This window comes from Labrus mixtus, chromosome 3, assembly GCF_963584025.1.
Source record: "Labrus mixtus chromosome 3, fLabMix1.1, whole genome shotgun sequence".
In the NCBI taxonomy this organism is placed as follows: domain Eukaryota; kingdom Metazoa; phylum Chordata; class Actinopteri; order Labriformes; family Labridae; genus Labrus; species Labrus mixtus.
This window is the reverse complement of record NC_083614.1, coordinates 3656700-3674308: the sequence shown is the minus strand read 5'-3', so window position 1 is coordinate 3674308 and position 17609 is coordinate 3656700. Positions and strand designations below refer to the sequence as shown.

Sequence of the window (17609 nt, the reverse complement as noted above, 5' to 3'; positions counted from 1 at the left end):
GCCACATTCTTGATCTCTCTCAGCAGAGTTCCTTTGTTTCTCTTCATGTTCTCTTTCACTGTCTCCAACAACAACTTGATCTTGTCCTGACCTCCTCTGCATCTGAAGCATGATAAAAAACAAAGATGATCAGACAGATGTTTGAGAGTTTTACATTCTCCTGAATTAAATGTTTTGTTTTTTTGTGTAAGACCTTTGCAGTTGTTTCTGTTGAAGAGCAGCAGGAACACGATGGTGGGCCAGCTTGGCTGCGTAATCTCTGGCCACAGTCAGAGTCTGTGTACCAATGGCACCTGAAAACAGAAACAGCCAAGACATCAAAACAAGGATCCAGTAGGATCGTCACACTAGGCTAGAAGCACAGAATACCATGACAGTTTCCCCTGTGTTAAATTGCACAAAAGCTAACGTGCACATTATAACCTTCTGCAGGCCTGCCCGCATGCCAAAATGTCTGGACCCCTGAGAGGTCCAGTGAAGGGCCCTCCCAGGATAGGATTTAAATCATTGTATGCACAATTGATCAGTGGTGTTAGCGCTAGCATCCTGGCTAACATTAGCTTCCTCTGGGCCTGCTTACGTTGGTAACGTTCCCAAATAAAAGAGGTCATGGTGAGTATTGAGGTGTAAATTAACATGTGGTCATTGCTGCCTAAAATAAGAATGGACCATGTTGGTTTTTTTTCCTAACCTCCATCGGCCCTCCACATGGGACTGGCCCCAGAAAGCTTTCCCCTTTATCCCTCCTTAGGGTCGGCTTTGACCTTCTGACCCATTTTCCTGCGCAGATAATTTTGCACATATTTCCATCTTTGAGTGCATATTGTAACAGTTGAATGCTACTGGGTTCTGTTCTGTACTGACGGTTTGTTAACCCTCCATGGACTATTCCAAGTATTGTGTGCATAAATGAACAAAGCCTAATTCTCAGAAGGTCAACATTTCTGTATCATAAACACTTATTTGATTGATCTTATGTAATATTCTAATATTTACATATAAAATAAAATACCAGATTTCACAACCATGTTTTGATCTGAATAAAGTTTATTATGACACAAACTGATCAGAGCATTTTAGTCACAAAGAGGTAAGACAAAGAAAAGCCCAACCACAAGATAACAAAAAAAACAGCAGCACGAAGGAAACCTTCAAAACTTTAAAAGAAAACAACTATTTATAAAACAGAAAGAGACAGTTAAGAGGTAGAAGAGCCACTGAGTGCAGTTCATCGATTGGCCACTAGAGGCAGGTTCTAAGAGTTTATACACAATTTTTCACTGCTTCACTGTGCCTTCAGGCCTACACGTGCTGATGTATTTCACAGTGGATCATCTGTCTGGGTCGGACGGCTTTTAAAGGAAGAATGTGAGACTTTTTCATCCAGTAGATGTTGCCCTTGAGCACCAGCATGAAACCAAAACAAACTGCAGTTTAGCCACACCTCCTCCATACTGAAGCCTTCGCTTTCCTCCAGAGACACACCTCCAACCCCCCTCCACTCGGAGTTTAGTGCAAGCGGCAGACAAAATTGTCCTTTGCTCGAGCTGCAATCACTTGTGTCCTGCATTGTTGTGTTAGCATGCTAATGTTAGCGCTCTTTAGTTAGCTCGTAGCTTCACATTTCATGTAAACTGACACAGAATGAGCGTGATCTAAAAACTCTTACTAACATTCAAATAATCAGTGAGTATGTTCTTCTTCTCTCTAGTTCTTGACTAAAACAGCTTTTATACACAAGGTCCATGTAAACACGGCTCTGACAACAACACAGCCAGCAGGACTCGAGCTTCTCACTCATTGTAGACAGTCATGACTCAGACACACATTTACACAGGATAGACTGGATTTAATGATATAGGCCTATTAATGTTTGACATGTTGCAAAGAGGTGACAAAAGAGGTTTGACAAATGAAGCCGATGCTGAAGTGTAAACTCCTGCAGTTCCTTGATTGTCCACTAGAGGCTGGCTGCAGAAGCACAGGAAGTCACATACACACCCATTCTAAAAAGTCTGTTTTTACAGCAGAGATTAACATGTTTACAGCCTGGTTCAAAAAACCAAATAGGTGTGATTATCTCATGTCTTGATCGACACACACTGTACGGGGGGTGAATGTTTTGATTTGATGAAGGATAAGAGTTATGCACAATAAGGCGTGTAGCTGACCTGATTGACAGGTGGGCGTGGTGTAACGGTTTGTCAGGAGGTTTATAACCCGCCTCAGCTCCAGCTCTCAGTCTGTCATTAGGTTGACTGAAAGTTAGACTGAGACAGCATTTCCAGCATGGAGACCGCCATCGATGGGACTCCAGCGCCCCCTGCAGGAACAGATGGGTGCGTCCTTTAATATTTACAGTCTGTGGTTCAATCGTGGTATAAAATGGATCCAGTGTTTATTGCCTGTTTCAGTTCATCTTTTGATGTCACTTTTTACTGTGACTGACAGATAGCAGATACTGAATATGCAGAACTTCATTCCTCTGACAGTCAGGTTAGTTTCTCTAAGGTGAATTTGGCAAACTTTGTATATAAATGATTTTCTTGGGTAACACTTTATAATAACCATCATCTGTAAAGGGTAAATAAGGGTAAATAAAGATAGTTAATTAACCATGAGTTAATAGTTATTTACTGTTAACAAACAATGAACTGATAGTTAATAATGTTTGATAATGATTTTTAATGCTATAATTTATGTTATATTAACAGTTTATTGATGCACACATTATAACATTTCATACACTTTATAAAGTGTTTGTTAATGATGACCACATTATTTATAAACCTTTAAGAGATGGTTTATAAAACATCTATAAACATTACAGAGATACATGGACCAGATATTTGTTCATGGTTTGTAAATATTTTATAAAGCGTCTATTAACATTATTTGGATGGTTATTATAAAGTTGGAACTGAAGATTATAATCCCTTATTGATACTTTGTAAAGCATCTATAACTATTTTTAGATAGATAATTCATATTTTATCAATGATTAATAATTGGTTTATAAACCATCTACAATCATTATCTGGATGGTTATTATAAAGTTGGAACTGATGTTTATAAAACTAACAATTGCTTTATACATGGTTTATAAACCATTCATAAACAATATGTGAATGACTATTATAACGTTGCAACTAGTGCTTGGATGGATCCAAACCTCCTAGGGGGGTCCGGGGGATTTTTTTAAAATATCAACTCTAAAATATGAATTTACAGCCGATTTTAGCATTCAGACTAAAGAAGCAGTGCAAACAATAAGAAAAACACAAGTGCTTGTTCTATGTTCTGTTCTAACTTTTTGATAAAGCTTCAGTGAAACATGAAGAACACATGCTCCCAACCTTATGTCCCTTTTTATAAATGGGATGAATTTGCAGAACAGGGCTTACCATGTTCTACTAAGGGGTGATGTGAAGGACAGTCACTATGCAAGTAGCTCTCAGAGCAAGAGTCTGAGAGAGCATCATAATACAGTCATCAAGTATGACAATATTTTCTCTTCTATCATTAAATATGTAACATTATCAATATATGAACCTGATGTTTTGCTCCTGCTGGTTTTCATTAAAGGTCCCATATTATGCTTTTTCTGGTTTTATATGCTCTTTAGTGTGTTTTCCAAGTGTCCTGTGCATGTTTAGGCACATCTATGTGCAAAAATTCAAAGTCTGCGGAAACGCGGCTTCTCCTACGTCCTCCTGTTAGCTGTAGCATTAGCTGCATGTAACGCTCGGTTCTAGCCCCCCACAATAAAAATGTGTCAGTGCGACGTCATTGTCAGTGTGAGATCACTGATCTAAGCCCATTGGCTCGTTGTGGCAAGCCCAGCAGCTCATGTTGAAGTTTCCGAGACGCGTGCTGAGCAACTGACCAATAACGACAGAGCGGATCGGCAGACCATTCAGAGCAGACTTGGCCCACGTGGGGTCTAACAGTGGGGGCTCAACAGAGTGTAGCTGACGGACTCAGAGCGTAGAGGGAGCAAGGAGGAGCAGTACATGAAAACAGACACTTTTTTCAGACTTTAGCTATTGTGAATGTACAAAAGTAGGTACATAGATTAAATATATGAACCCCAAAAAGGGTATAATATGACCTCTTTAAGTTTATATTCCCTCTCTTATTACATGTGTTGACCAGCTGTCACTTTAGTGTTGCCTGACAGCATGTTGAACAGAAAGGCTGGCTTGCTAGCCAGACTTCGAATCTTCCCACAGTGTTTTCACAGAAAATATCGTTATGTAAATTAGCCATGTGCTGCACATTACGACTCACTGAATCAGGTTTCATGCTTCTTGCGGTCGGCACGGCGATATTGCGCAATCGCGGCCGGTGAGAGGAGGGTCTGCGGAGGGTCTGAGCGTCCAGCTGCACACCTCCAACATTTGGTAACAACGCAGACGAGTTCATGCCGACCGCGTTGCATTGATTGGCTACAGGGCCCGGAGGAAAAAAGTTAAAATAGACCCGGAAGTTAAAATAGACAACAATAAAATAACTAATGAAAGTAGGCTAACTTTGGCCCAGATGTTGGCATGATGTGCGTTTGTCTCAATTTTCATCCTTTATTATTTTCTCATCTTTAGGGTCTTAATTCATGAACTTTATTTCTGTTATTTTTGTCTAGGAAAGGCCTAGCTCATTTTTAATTTACATATTGTAGCTTAAATACACTTTAAAAATAAAGTTAGCTATATTTAAAAAGTAAACAGCATTTTAAATCTCCATAGTAACCTGCTGCATGGTTGCCATGGTGATAGACCAGATACGAAAATTAATTTATTCGAACAAAAACAAACTCAGAGACAGCAGAAAATATCCAAAGTGGTTTAAAAGTTTCATATTTTCGAGGATTTCTTCACAAAAGATGTTCATCGAAAACGTTTTTCCTCCTCAACAAGTGTTTGAGCATGCAGGACGTAAGATTGATGATTTGAATCAAACTAGATCGACACGATCACACGTTTCTATTTAAAGTTCAATAAGATAACAAGAGGTTTTTAAGACTATTCACTTTTTATCACAAACAAATATGAAAACATGTAATAAATTAAATATTAAAACATAATAATGTTAGCAGCTGCTTCTGTCGTGATCTTTATAAAAACGAAATGATTTTAACTGTTTTCAAACTCAAATAGTCTATTTCGTTTATATTGTGTTGAGAAAGAAACAGTGAAAGTAGTTCAGGAACTTTAAGTTTGATCCTGAATTAATCTATGTGAGTGTAAACTTTAATAACACATTAAACCAACAATATATAGATATTAAAAAAAACACTTTCTACTGTAAATACTCATAGAAATGTGACTTTTAATCATTTAATTAATAATTATTGATTGTTGGTCATAACTTTATAGTGTGAGGATGTGAGGACTTAATTTTTTAGAAAACATATTCTTCAATTTATCAGAGGTTTACATTTTGGGATTGTTTCTGTCTTTTAGACGAACCAGCGATTCAGGATGGCCAAACCCTCGTCCAGGACCCGGACTGGTCCAGCCCGAGGGTGATCCTGAGGAGGATCCCGTTTTCAGTCGGCTCTTCAGGAGGTTCATCACGAGGTCCCCGCCTGTAACTCCTCCTCGCTCTCCTTCCTCTCCTGCAGAGGTAATTATTCACTTGTTTCCTTTGAACTCAACAGTTGGTTTGTATTTCATCTCAAGAATGATTGAAATCTTTTTTTAAACCCTGAAGTAAATCACTGATCCATAACAACTTGAAGTTTCACTAAAAGTCTTGTTTATGTTGACTTATCTTTTTACTGGTTAAAAACCTCTATTTTTTTTATTAATATTGTGTTGTGGAAGAAACTGTGAAAGAAGTTTAGTTCAGAGAATTCATTTTTTTATCCAAAATCAATCTTTGTGAGTGTGCACTTTGATCTTTTGATAGGTGAAGCACATCACACCAACAATAAACATATAGGCTGACAGCCTGCCTACAAAACAATACAAATATGAATTACAGCAAATACTTGTAGAAATGTGTTTGTTTGAATGACTTTAAGGAACACTTATTGAATGTTCTTTATAACTTCAGACTTTGAATGTTGAAATGTTGGTTTGTTTCTGTCTTTAGTGCTCCCACTGGACTGTCCACGCCCCGGATCAGAGCAGTCTGAGGGTCCCGGCAGCAGCCAGCTCTCCAGAACCGTCTCCACCCAGGTCCCCTTCTGTTTCTCCTCCTGCCTGTCCCTCTAACTGCTTGATCCTTGACCTTCAAGTGAGCTCCTCCTCTTCTTCCTCATCTTCCTCCACTCCCTCCTCTCCCTCCTTCTCTTCCTCCTTCTCTCCCTCCTCCCCTGCCTCCTATTTCTCCTTCTCTCTCTCCTCTTGTTACTCCCTCCTCCACTCCCTCCTTCTCTCCCTCCTCACCTCCCTCCTCCCCTCCTTCCTCTCCCTCCTCTCCCTCCTCCCCCCTCCCCTGCCTCCTCTTTGTCCTTCTCTTGCTCCTCTTCTTCCTCCTCCCTCCTCCTTCTCGTCATCAGAAGAGACCGGTTGCACGGGCGGAAGGAGAGCCTCCACGGAAGCGTCCTCACTAGAGATAAGCTCCCGTGTTGAGTAGAATATGATAAGGTAGAATAAGATAAGTTAAGTTTAGATAAGTTCAGATAAGTTAAGCTTAGATAAGTTTAGATAAGTTAAGCTTAGATAAGTTTAGATAAGTTAAGCTTAGATAAGTTTAGATAAGTTAAGTTCAGATAAGTTAAGCTTAGATAAGTTTAGATAAGTTAAGCTTAGATAAGTTTAGATAAGTTAAGCTTAGATAAGTTTAGATAAGTTAAGTTCAGATAAGTTTAGATAAGTTAAGCTTAGATAAGTTCAGATAAGTTAAGCTTAGATAAGTTCAGATAAGTTAAGCTTAGATAAGTTTAGATAAGTTAAGCTTAGATAAGTTTAGATAAGTTAAGTTCAGATAAGTTAAGCTTAGATAAGTTTAGATAAGTTAAGTTCAGATAAGTTAAGCTTAGATAAGTTCAGATAAGTTAAGCTTAGATAAGTTTAGATAAGTTAAGCTTAGATAAGTTTAGATAAGTTAAGTTCAGATAAGTTAAGCTTAGATAAGTTTAGATAAGTTAAGTTTAGATAAGTTTAGATAAGTTAAGTTCAGATAAGTTAAGCTTAGATAAGTTCAGATAAGTTAAGCTTAGATAAGTTTAGATAAGTTAAGCTTAGATAAGTTTAGATAAGTTAAGTTCAGATAAGATATTCTTGCAGACTAAGGTTGTGATGTGTGATGTAGTTTTCTCTCTTTAGCTCTTTGGGCACTTCCTGTTTGGTCTGATGACTTGGCATTTGATAACATCTCGCTCCTCTTTAGCTCCACCCTCTCCTCCAAATATGGTCACAGAAGAAAAAGTTGAATTTCAAAAATACATTTCAGCATTATAATAAGCATCTCCAGCATACGTCGTGGTTCTCATATAGCGCTCCTCCCCAGCTCCTCTCTCTCCTCAAAACATGTTCACCTGTGGCTCCAGGTAACAAAAGGCTTAAAAAGACAACAAACCAAAGTTTACATCATAGTGGATACATCCATTTTAACGCTCTATGGTTGTGATGTGCTGTGATGTTATAACTCTTCTATAATGTGAAGAAAACTAGCTGTTTTAGCAGCTTATGAATTAATAAGATGTCCCGACTGACATCTGCTAACTTTTTGCTCCTCACCAGCTCCTCCTCTCCTCCAAAAATCACAAAAATGTGAAAATGAAAGACCCAGGATTTCATTGAATAATTTGAACACTGTGCTCATGGTATCAGTGTCTTTACTCACTGTACCTGGTATATTATGTTGTTCTGTGTTTTAACACTGTGCTCATGGTATCAGTGTCTTTACTCACTGTACCTGGTATATTATGTTGTTCTGTGTTTTAACACTGTGCTCATGGTATCAGTGTCTTTACTCACTGTACCTGGTATATTATGTTGTTCTGTGTTTTAACACTGTGCTCATGGTATCAGTGTCTTTACTCACTGTACCTGGTATATTATGTTGTTCTGTGTTTTAACACTGTGCTCATGGTATCAGTGTCTTTACTCACTGTACCTGGTATATTGTGTTGTTCTGTGTTTTAACACTGTGCTCATGGTATCAGTGTCTTTACTCACTGTACCTGGTATAATGTGTTGTTCTGTGTTTTAACACTGTTACATTGTTTGGTCGTGCAACTTGTCTTTTGACAGCGCTTCGCTCCTCTTCAGCTCCACCGTCGTATTCAAACATGGTCACCTCCGTCTCCAGGTAACAAAAGGCTTTGACATGGCAACAAAATAATGAGTTCTATTACAGTGGGATCATCTATTCATTTAACAAATCTATGGTTGTGATGTAACGTTTTGTTATCACTTTCTTTAGGCAGCTAATGAGTTAGCCACATGCTAAATAAGCATTTTCTAACCTCTGCTCCTCTCCAGCTCCTCCTCCAGCATTATATTGAACATCTCCTGCACAAAGTTGTTCTCATGTAGCGCTCCTCCTCAGCTCCACCCTCTCCTCAAGTCACCTGTGGCTCCAGGTAACAAACACTTCCAAAAGGCAACAAAAGCGAGGGTTATATCACAGTGTTTACGTCAATTTTACAGTCTATGGTTGTGATGTGTTTGTGATGTTATCACCTACTATCACTTAATGTAGAAATCATTCTGGAAACTAGCTGTTTTAGTTAGCTAATGAATTGATAAGAAGTTAGGACTTTTGGTCTGATAACTTGACATTTGCTAACTTCCTGCTCCTCTCCAGCTCCTCCTCCTCATGTCCAAATATGGTCAAATTCAAATTCAAAAAAACTTTATTTGTCCCCGGGGGGCAATTCAAAGGCACACAGAGCAGTAAATTAACAACAGTGCAGGTAGACGAAACATTTTAACCTAAATATAAAGTGTCAATTTAAATACAACTTAAAGCTTAAACTTAACTTAAATAATCAGAAATAACTTGAAATGAAACAAAAACCTGAATATGAAGTATGATAGAAACATAATCTACATGTACCTGGCTTGTTACATTGTTTGAATTGTAATGGCTCTTGCATGGTTATCAGGATTGTGTGATGAGAAACCTGTTACTTTTAGTTCCTGGTACCTGACATTCTCCTGCTGCTCTAACCTTTGAAATGAATGTGGGTAAGGGGCAAGTCTGCTGTTTTATGAACTCTTGCATCTTAGATAACTTCAGTCTCATACTACATTAATGTCATGAACATTGTGTTTACTAGCTATTTGTCCAGACTGTTTGGTTATCTGGTCTCTTCTTGTATTAGTATTTGGTTCTAATGCACCTGTGTCTCCAGGTAACAACGGGCTTTAAAAAGGCAACAAACCAATGAGTTATATCACAGTGACAGCATCTATTCATGTTATCATGAACTTCTGGTTGCTCTCGCTGTAGGCACATAACATTGTGTTTACTCACTGAACATGAATCTTGTTAAGTGTTTGTCATTTATTGTTGCAGCTCTTGTTTGAGATTCAGGTTTGTTGTCGACTTATTCAGTCAGAAAGCTCCCTCACCAGCTCATCAACTAACAACGGGCTCAGACTGTCTGATAACTTTTTGATACGTTTCTGTTGGTAACCTCTTGCTCCTCTTCGACTCCTCCTCTCATCCAAATATGATAAACTCTGGCTCTTAAGACCTTAACAATAGAAAACTGGAAACTTGAAAACATAGTCAGGGGATATTAATGTGATGTTGTGATTTTTTCAGATTTTAGTTTTTTTCACATGATGTTGTGTTAATGTGTAAATATGTAATGTTGTGTTATATTACGTTATGTGTTGTCTTGTATTTTGTTGTGTTATTGTTAGATTTTTTCAGATATTATGTTTCTGTATTATATTGTGTTTATGTGTTATGTGGTGTTATTCATGTCATGTGTTGTCTTGTTGTGTTGTGCAGTGTTGTGTCTTGTTGTGTCTTGTTGTGTCTTTGTGTGTTACGTTGTGTTGTGATGTGTTGTCTTGTTTGTGTTTTGTTTTGTTGTGCAGTGTTGTGTCTTGTTGTGTCTTTGTGTGTTACGTTGTGTTGTGATGTGTTGTCTTGTCATGTGATCTGATCTGTTGTGATATGTTGTCTTGTTTGTGTCGTGATGTGTTGTGTTGTGATGTGTTGTCTTGTCATGTGATCTGATCTGTTGTGATATGTTGTCTTGTTTGTGTTTTGTTTTGTTGTGCAGTGTTGTGTCTTGTTGTGTCTTTGTGTGTTACGTTGTGTTGTGTTGTGATGTGTTGTCTTGTTTGTGTCTTGTTTTGTTGTGCAGTGTTGTGTCTTGTTGTGTCTTTGTGTGTTGTGTTGTGTTGTTATGTGTTGTCTCGTCATGTGATCTGATCTGATGTGATGTGATGATTAATGATGTCACATAATATCAGGTCATGTGATGTGAGCTACATTTTGTTTCATCAAAATGAACTTTTTGGTTCATTGAATGTCCCAGCGTCTCTTTGATTCATTCCCTCAGCGGACAGGTGGGATCTAAAAAAGGTGAATTTGATTCCTACACAATGTTTGTTTTCAGCATGGGATCCTTTTTGATTCTTTTTTTTGTTTGTTTATTTTCTTTAGGAACAGGAGGTGAAATCTAAAGAAGAGCCCTGAACAACAGAACAGAGGAGACAGGAAGCAGCACAGAGGACACAGAAGGATGAGGTTGAATGAACAGGCCGACAACGAGAGAGAAGAAGAAAAGACGAGAGACAAGTGTCAATGGTAACTTCATGAAAACAGCTCTGAATATATTCATAAGAAAACATGGCTCACTTTGAGGAACATTTCTCTGACATTAGATGAACTTCATTTGATTTGTGATGTATGTCCACTAAACCATTTTATTGTTTGTTTGTTTCAGCTGAGACCTCAAAGCAAACAGAGGAGTCCATTTAAAGAGGAGACGGACGAGTTTGGAGACAACAAGAGGTCGGCACAACATTTAGAATCAGCTGCAAAAACAGAGTTTGCAAATCAAATCTGAATAAATATAGATCCATGAATAATCTCTTCTGTCAACTGTTGGTATTTTCTCTTTATTTTGATGTAGGGGTCATTTATATATCCTTAATAATATGTCCTTATTAATAATAATCCTTATTAAGGAAAAAAACAGGTTTTCTCAAAAATGTTGAATATCCTGACTCTGAATTATATAATTTTAAGTTGATGTTTTGCTGCTGTTATCATACCCAATATGATTCAATCCTGAAATTGATCTTACTCAACAGAGGATTTGATCAAATTTCCAATTTCAAGTACATATTTGACAAAATATCTGTTGAAAGACATTTATATTTTCTTTTGGAGAAAGATCCACAGTGGAGAGTAATTGTGTCTGTATTGTGTCAAACGATATCAAAACATGGAAGAAAGAAGAAACTCTTTCCATTGTTACAACCCGGCTCTGAGGCTGCAACAAAAACAGGAGTCGAAGACGAGCTCTACCAAAATAACACCACATTTATTTACAATGATCAAATGTGAGAACAAGGTGAGAGAGAGAGCGTCTGTCCTGAGAAGAGGATTATATGAGGACTACACCGGGCCAAGGTGCAGCTCATCCCCTGATTACGACCCCGCCTTGACCTGAACCTGTAACAGAAAACAAACCAGCAGCACGGTGTGGAGGGCTCGTCACACCAGACATTTATTTTGTCTTTCAGCACTGCTCCTTCAATACAACATTTTGAATAATGACAATTCATTTGAGCTATTGTAAAAATGTTCTCCATATAATGAGAAATCCCTGCACTTTAATTACCAGGGTGTTATACAAATGATCTTTGACTTGATGAAAGTTGACATTTCTCCAGGATAATGTTTCACAAACTGTTTCAAATCAAACTGAGACCTGAAAACTTTTCAAAACAAAGTGTTTTTAATGACAGGTTGAGAATATTTGCTGCAAAAAAAAAAGTATTTTCCATCTTCAGGAACTCTTTTTAACAACAAAGTCAAAGAAATGATTACTCGTGTATTAATCCTGGTTTCTTTCCAACACACACAAAGATGTTATTTGTGTTCAAAACAAATAAACTTCTGTAACAAATATCCCCTAGCTCTAATTTACAAGAAAAAGATTGTACAAGTCCAGGACATTACAGACCAATCGCATTAAAATGTGCAAAATAATGAAGAAATGTGATTTAAGGAGAGGATCCAGCTTAATGTTTGGAACATGATATTAGGAAAGTGCATGTAAGCAGTAGATTGAAACTAGGACACAATAGGAAATAGACAATGGGAAAACATAACATGGTTGGCCTAAAGAAAGTTCAAATTACGAGATAATAAGTCATGTTGGCCAAATGAGAAAGGCTAAAGTCAGAATAGTGTGATAAGAAAAGTAATTGAGATAGAAAGTCAGATTTACATCAAAATGTCACAAGTCATAATGTAAGACAACAACGACCATTCTGAAATTTAAAAAAAAGTCCATCGCATGTCTGTGACAGTGTCACAATATTAACTCACTACGGGGAAACATTTTCATCTGAAGCATGGTCCTGTGTTTTGTGGATATAGGCTGAATTTTCAAAAGGAAAAAGCTACAGTAGTTCAAATGGAATAAAAAGGTCCTTGCACATCTTAAAAGTTTGCCCATGAAGGCAGAACAGCAAGAAGGCAGGACTAAGCCTTGCACACATGGGCAAGAAACTGTCAGGAAGTGGAAAACAAGTAACTGGACCCAATTGCAGATATGGAAGTAAAATATTTAATTAAACAAAAAGACAACAAAAAAAAGTTCAAAATCCGAAAAGGGAAACAAGGAGCCACTAGGCAAACACTGGGAGTCACTCGGAAGCACAGGTAAGTATTTTTTTTATTATTATTATTATTAGGTGCAATAGCGTGACAAACTGGTGACATATACATGACAAAAAACCAAACAGACAAGGTCAGGACAGCTACGACAAAATACACTCAAAAAAATAAAGACAGCAAAATACTGAGACATGCATGAGCTGCATATGAAAATATATAAATCAGTATGAGCATCTATAAAGAGCTATATGCTGATGTTTGGAGCCATAGTGACTGGTGGTCTTCTATATTCTGAAAAGTATCTTAAGAGATATAGGTTTTATCTTTGCTATCATGAATTACATGAACTACATACCTCACTGTGATTTCAGTGAGGTATGTAGAAATGATAACACATGACATATGAATACAAGGGGGTTTTGGCTACATATCTTTCAATAACTTTATATCTTGAGTTACACCTCCACTACATATATGTTCATTTTAAAATAAAGGAATGTTTTAAAAATTAAAGTGTCATAGTTACACGTGGGCTACACTTATCATGTCATCAAGCAGGCGTCCTAAAGAAACATTATATTGTTTTTTACCCAGCCATTTGTTCCACTCTATCACAATCAGGTGATCTCTTAGCTTGTCCTCGGTGCGATTCCCCCTGAGTCTTCCTTCTAGTCAACATTAACTTAAAGGTTTGGAAAATATAGTGTTTTCAATACTGTTATTGGTGTGCAAACAATTTATCTTCTATAGTTCATCTATGAAACATTTAATGGGGTGCACAAAAATGGCGTGGATAATGATTGTAGATGGGTTTATAAACCAATTATTAATCATTGATAAAATATTAATTATCTATCTAAAACATATTTATAGATGCTTTACAAAGTATCAGTAAGGGATTATAATCTTCAGTTCAAACTTTATAATAACCATCCAAATAATGTTAATAGACGCTTTATAAAATATTTACAAAGCATGAACAAGTATCTGGTCCATGTATCTCTGTAATGTTTCTAGATGTTTTATAAACCATCTCTTAAAGGTTTATAAATCATTTGGTCTTCATTAACAAACTTTATAAAGTGTATGAAATGTTATAATGTGTGCATCAATAAACTGTTAATATAAATATAAATAAATTATAGCATTAAAAATCATTATTAACTATCATTTCATTGTTTGTTAACAGTAAATAACTATTAACGCATGGTTAATTAACTATCTATTTACCCTTATTTACCCTTTATAGATGGTTATTATAAAGTGTTACCTTTTCTTGATGAACATCATCTGAGCTTTTGATTCTGAAATGAAGCCTGTCTTTCTTCACCTGCGTCTGCCTCCTTGTTAGAGGCTTCTCCTCCTAATTTGAACTTTTTTATTTTTAAACAGACTGAACTAAAGAGGGGGTGGGATCACTAGTATCTTCCTTCCATTTTTTCATGCTCTTTTGGTCATTTTCAAACCTTTGAGTACTTAGCAATGTTTATCAGATCACAACGACCTGTACAAACATCTTTGTGTACCCCCACAAAAATGGCCGACTCACTCTGCAAAACACATCTACCTACGGCTACAAATAAAGTTACCTTTACCTTATTTTAGAGTAGCCTGTTCAAAAACAGTCTGCAGGAATGTGCTCATACGTTTTACATGCAGTCTGACTTTCTTTTTCAACTGCACAGACAGGACGGGAAAAAACACTGTTTAAAGGATCAATCAGTAAGAAATGTATTCAATGAAATGATAAAGGACCTTACTATATCCTCAGACTTTAAAGGTCACATATCCTCCTCCTCTTCAACCAGTTTCAATAAATTTCTTGTTATAAATCCACTCTGATCATGTATTTGATCATGCCTATAAACCAGCCGCATATCTATGGGCTAGGCCCGCCCACTTCTTGCCTAGGCCCAGCCAATCAAGTTGCTTTTTTGTTAATAAATTTGTTGTTATTAAAACGACTTAATATGTTGTTTGCATTCCTTATCTCTTCATCTCTGCCTGTTGTAATATACTGTATATGTAATATTCAGAATTGCATTTCATACTGTTGGAATTTAAAAACTTAAGGGGCAGGGAGTATCATTTTGGTAAGTCAGCCAATGTCAGCACACTGCTAAGGGTTATTATAAGCCTGCCAATGACATCATATACAGTGGAGCGACTTTTCTCAACTACAAATCGGATAAAATCAAGACTGAGAGCCTTAATGTCACCGGTGACTGCTGAGCTACCTGCTCAATGCATGCCCCTAACTAATGAATGAATATGTCTACGAGGTGGCTGTGCCACCGTTCTGTACATTAATGTATCAGTAATATTGCAGTGCACTTTTAACACACAGCAAACTCAACTATAACGTCACACTCACACAGAAAGCAAATCAATGATAGCACAGTAGGTCAATGCATAGCAGAACACTTCCGCGCTGTATACTGTAACGCTAAATGCTATTTATGAATTTAATTGTGTGGCCCGTCCACTTTTATTCAGGCCCTGGTGCAGGTTCATTTCTGGCAACGCCACTGCTATAAACCCCTCTATTTCAGCCCTGCTCAGAGCAGGCTGTTTCTATGTCTGTACCTTTAAGGGCACACTTGGTTCAGTTGCTCCAGATTGTTTTAAAAAATTCTACAATTCACTCAGCAGACGCTTTTATCCAAAGCGACGTACATCAGAGAGTAAGAACAACACAAGCAAGGATCTAGAAAAAAAGGAACAATGTCAGTAAGAGCAAACGATCAGCTTTGAGTCTGATTGGACACACAGGTGCTGACAGGAAGTGACCAGAGGCAAAGCACAACATTGAGGGCAGTTCTTGAGAGCTCTAATCAGTATAGAAACCATCTTATAAGTCATCGTTATCAAACAAAAACCATCGTCATTACCATCATCATCATCAATAATATGGAGACCATCATCATTAAGTTAGTAGGTATTCATAAAGAGCTGGGTCTTTAGCTTTTTCTTAAAGGTGCAGAGGGACTCTGCAGATCAAATGGAGTTTGGAAGTTCATTCCACCACCGGGGGGCGACAGAGGAGAAGAGTCTAGTCAGAGACTTAGGACCCTGTTGTGGGGGGGAGGGAGTGTAGACCTGGATCAGAGAGTTAAAGTAAGGAGGAGCCGTTTTTGTCACTGTTTTGTAAGCGAGCAGCAGAGTTTTAAATTTGATGTGAGCAGTAACTGGGAGCCAGTGTAAGGAGATAAACAGCAGAGTGACATGACATTGTTCTTAAGAACAGGTACCTCTTGTACATAACGTCGTAAAACAACACATCCATGGCTTTAAGTGATTATTAAGCGTGTTTAGTTTACAAGACGAATGGACTCAGATAAAAAGAAAAGGGTTGTGTGGTAAAGTCTGCCTCTGCACATCAGAGAACATGACAGTGGCTTATTTTAAATTATTTTAGTCAGATACAGACAGAACACTCCGGGTTTCTCCATAATGGAGGCAGGAATGGATTATACTTCATGTCCACGTTGTATACCCGTGCTTCTGATCTGCCGTCACAAACTGCCCTTTGTGATGTCATGAAGGGAAAATCTCCAAACGGCCTGTTTGAGCACACATTTTCTGAAAAGTGGAGCAGGTAAAAGGCGGAGAGGATGGACTATCCTCATGATTGGGGGGTTTGTTGACATAAAGGGAAATATGTATGCTCTCAATTGTAAGAAGGTTGTTATGTGGTGTTAATGACAGGTGACAGCAGCCAAAGACATGCGCTTATATTCATAGTTGAAGTGCGCATGTATGTTAAGTGATGTGTGTCAATAAAGTTTTTCTTAAAGCTTTAGCATGCTATGCTAGCACCATGAGTAGACGAGGCGCAGAGCCGAGTGGCAGTTGGTCACGGCTAGTTTTTTTTGGACGGAGATGAAAAGAATTATGAACTATGGGAGATTAAATTCTTGGGCCATCTTCAGCTGCAAAGATTAAAAGACACTATCTTAAAATGAACCTACTGATGACGACAGGGAGCCGGTAGATGACGTAGAGGCAAATGCTGAAGCATATGCAGAGTTGATACAATTTTTGGATGATTAAAGTTTGTCATTGATAATGCGAGAAGCTGCTGACAATGGGCGGAAAGCACTTAAGATACTGAGAGACGGTAAAGGAAGACCGCGTGTAATCAGCCTGTACACTGAGATGACTGCGCTCCAAAAGTCAAGAAGTGAAAGTGTGACCGAGTACGCCACACGGGCAGAGGAGACACTCAGCGACGGACTGTTAGTGGCGATGATATTGAAAGGGCTACCAGAATCATTTAAGCCGTTTACCATTCATATCACACAAAGTGAGAAGACAGTTACATTTGCTGAATTCAAAACTTAACTACGGAGCTACGAGGACACTGAAAAGATGAGCGCAACATCTGTAGACAACTTCATGAAGGCGCCAATAGAGCCAAGACGAGACCCGCTTCAACACGTTCAAGGGACCGGGGAACAGATGATGCAGACTGTTTTAGGTGTAACCTAAATGTTGAGGGCTGAAGCTCATTGACATTCAGAAGGTGAGTTCATGGGAATGAAGGCAGCGAGAATGATTCCACTTTAAGGTTTTTATTAGCACAGGTTTTTTCCTTACTTTGTCAAGTGGTTTTTCCTGTTTCGGAGACAAAATATAACAATTATAGATTTGCTTTGTTAACAAAATAATGTTCAATAATTCTAAACATGCTCAGTAAACAGGATGTATCAGTTAAACAATGAATCAAGTCTGCCTATATGCATCATTAACAAACATAATCACTAAACTAATTTACTTTAGCAATAAGTAACATGTGGACGCACTCGGCAAAGAAAGGTGGAACAGGTCTTGTCCTT

General features: G+C 37.9%; 1 protein-coding gene and 4 long non-coding RNA genes across 5 annotated transcripts in view; 3 read left to right on the top strand and 2 right to left on the bottom strand.

Moving 5' to 3' along the window:
- The window catches only part of LOC132972059 (uncharacterized), a 71487-nt gene extending 56853 nt beyond the window's left edge, over window positions 1–14634 (bottom strand). The window contains exon 1 of the long non-coding RNA XR_009672849.1: window positions 14545–14634. This is a non-coding gene — a long non-coding RNA (uncharacterized LOC132972059). The remainder of the gene's footprint in view (window positions 1–14544) is intronic.
- The window catches only part of gpx4a (glutathione peroxidase 4a), a 101063-nt gene that overhangs the window by 63150 nt on the left and 20304 nt on the right, over window positions 1–17609 (top strand). The gene's annotated exons all lie outside the window — the stretch shown is intronic.
- On the top strand, window positions 8190–10651 carry LOC132972097 (uncharacterized). The gene is made up of 4 exons (XR_009672864.1): window positions 8190–8262; window positions 8436–8536; window positions 10454–10500; window positions 10582–10651. It is a non-coding gene; the product is annotated as an uncharacterized LOC132972097 (long non-coding RNA).
- LOC132972096 (uncharacterized) lies at window positions 10669–11009 on the top strand. Its single transcript, XR_009672863.1, has 2 exons — window positions 10669–10725; window positions 10865–11009. It is a non-coding gene; the product is annotated as an uncharacterized LOC132972096 (long non-coding RNA).
- On the bottom strand, window positions 11449–11865 carry LOC132972095 (uncharacterized). The gene is made up of 2 exons (XR_009672862.1): window positions 11768–11865; window positions 11449–11598 (listed from the first exon to the last, which is right to left on the bottom strand). It is a non-coding gene; the product is annotated as an uncharacterized LOC132972095 (long non-coding RNA).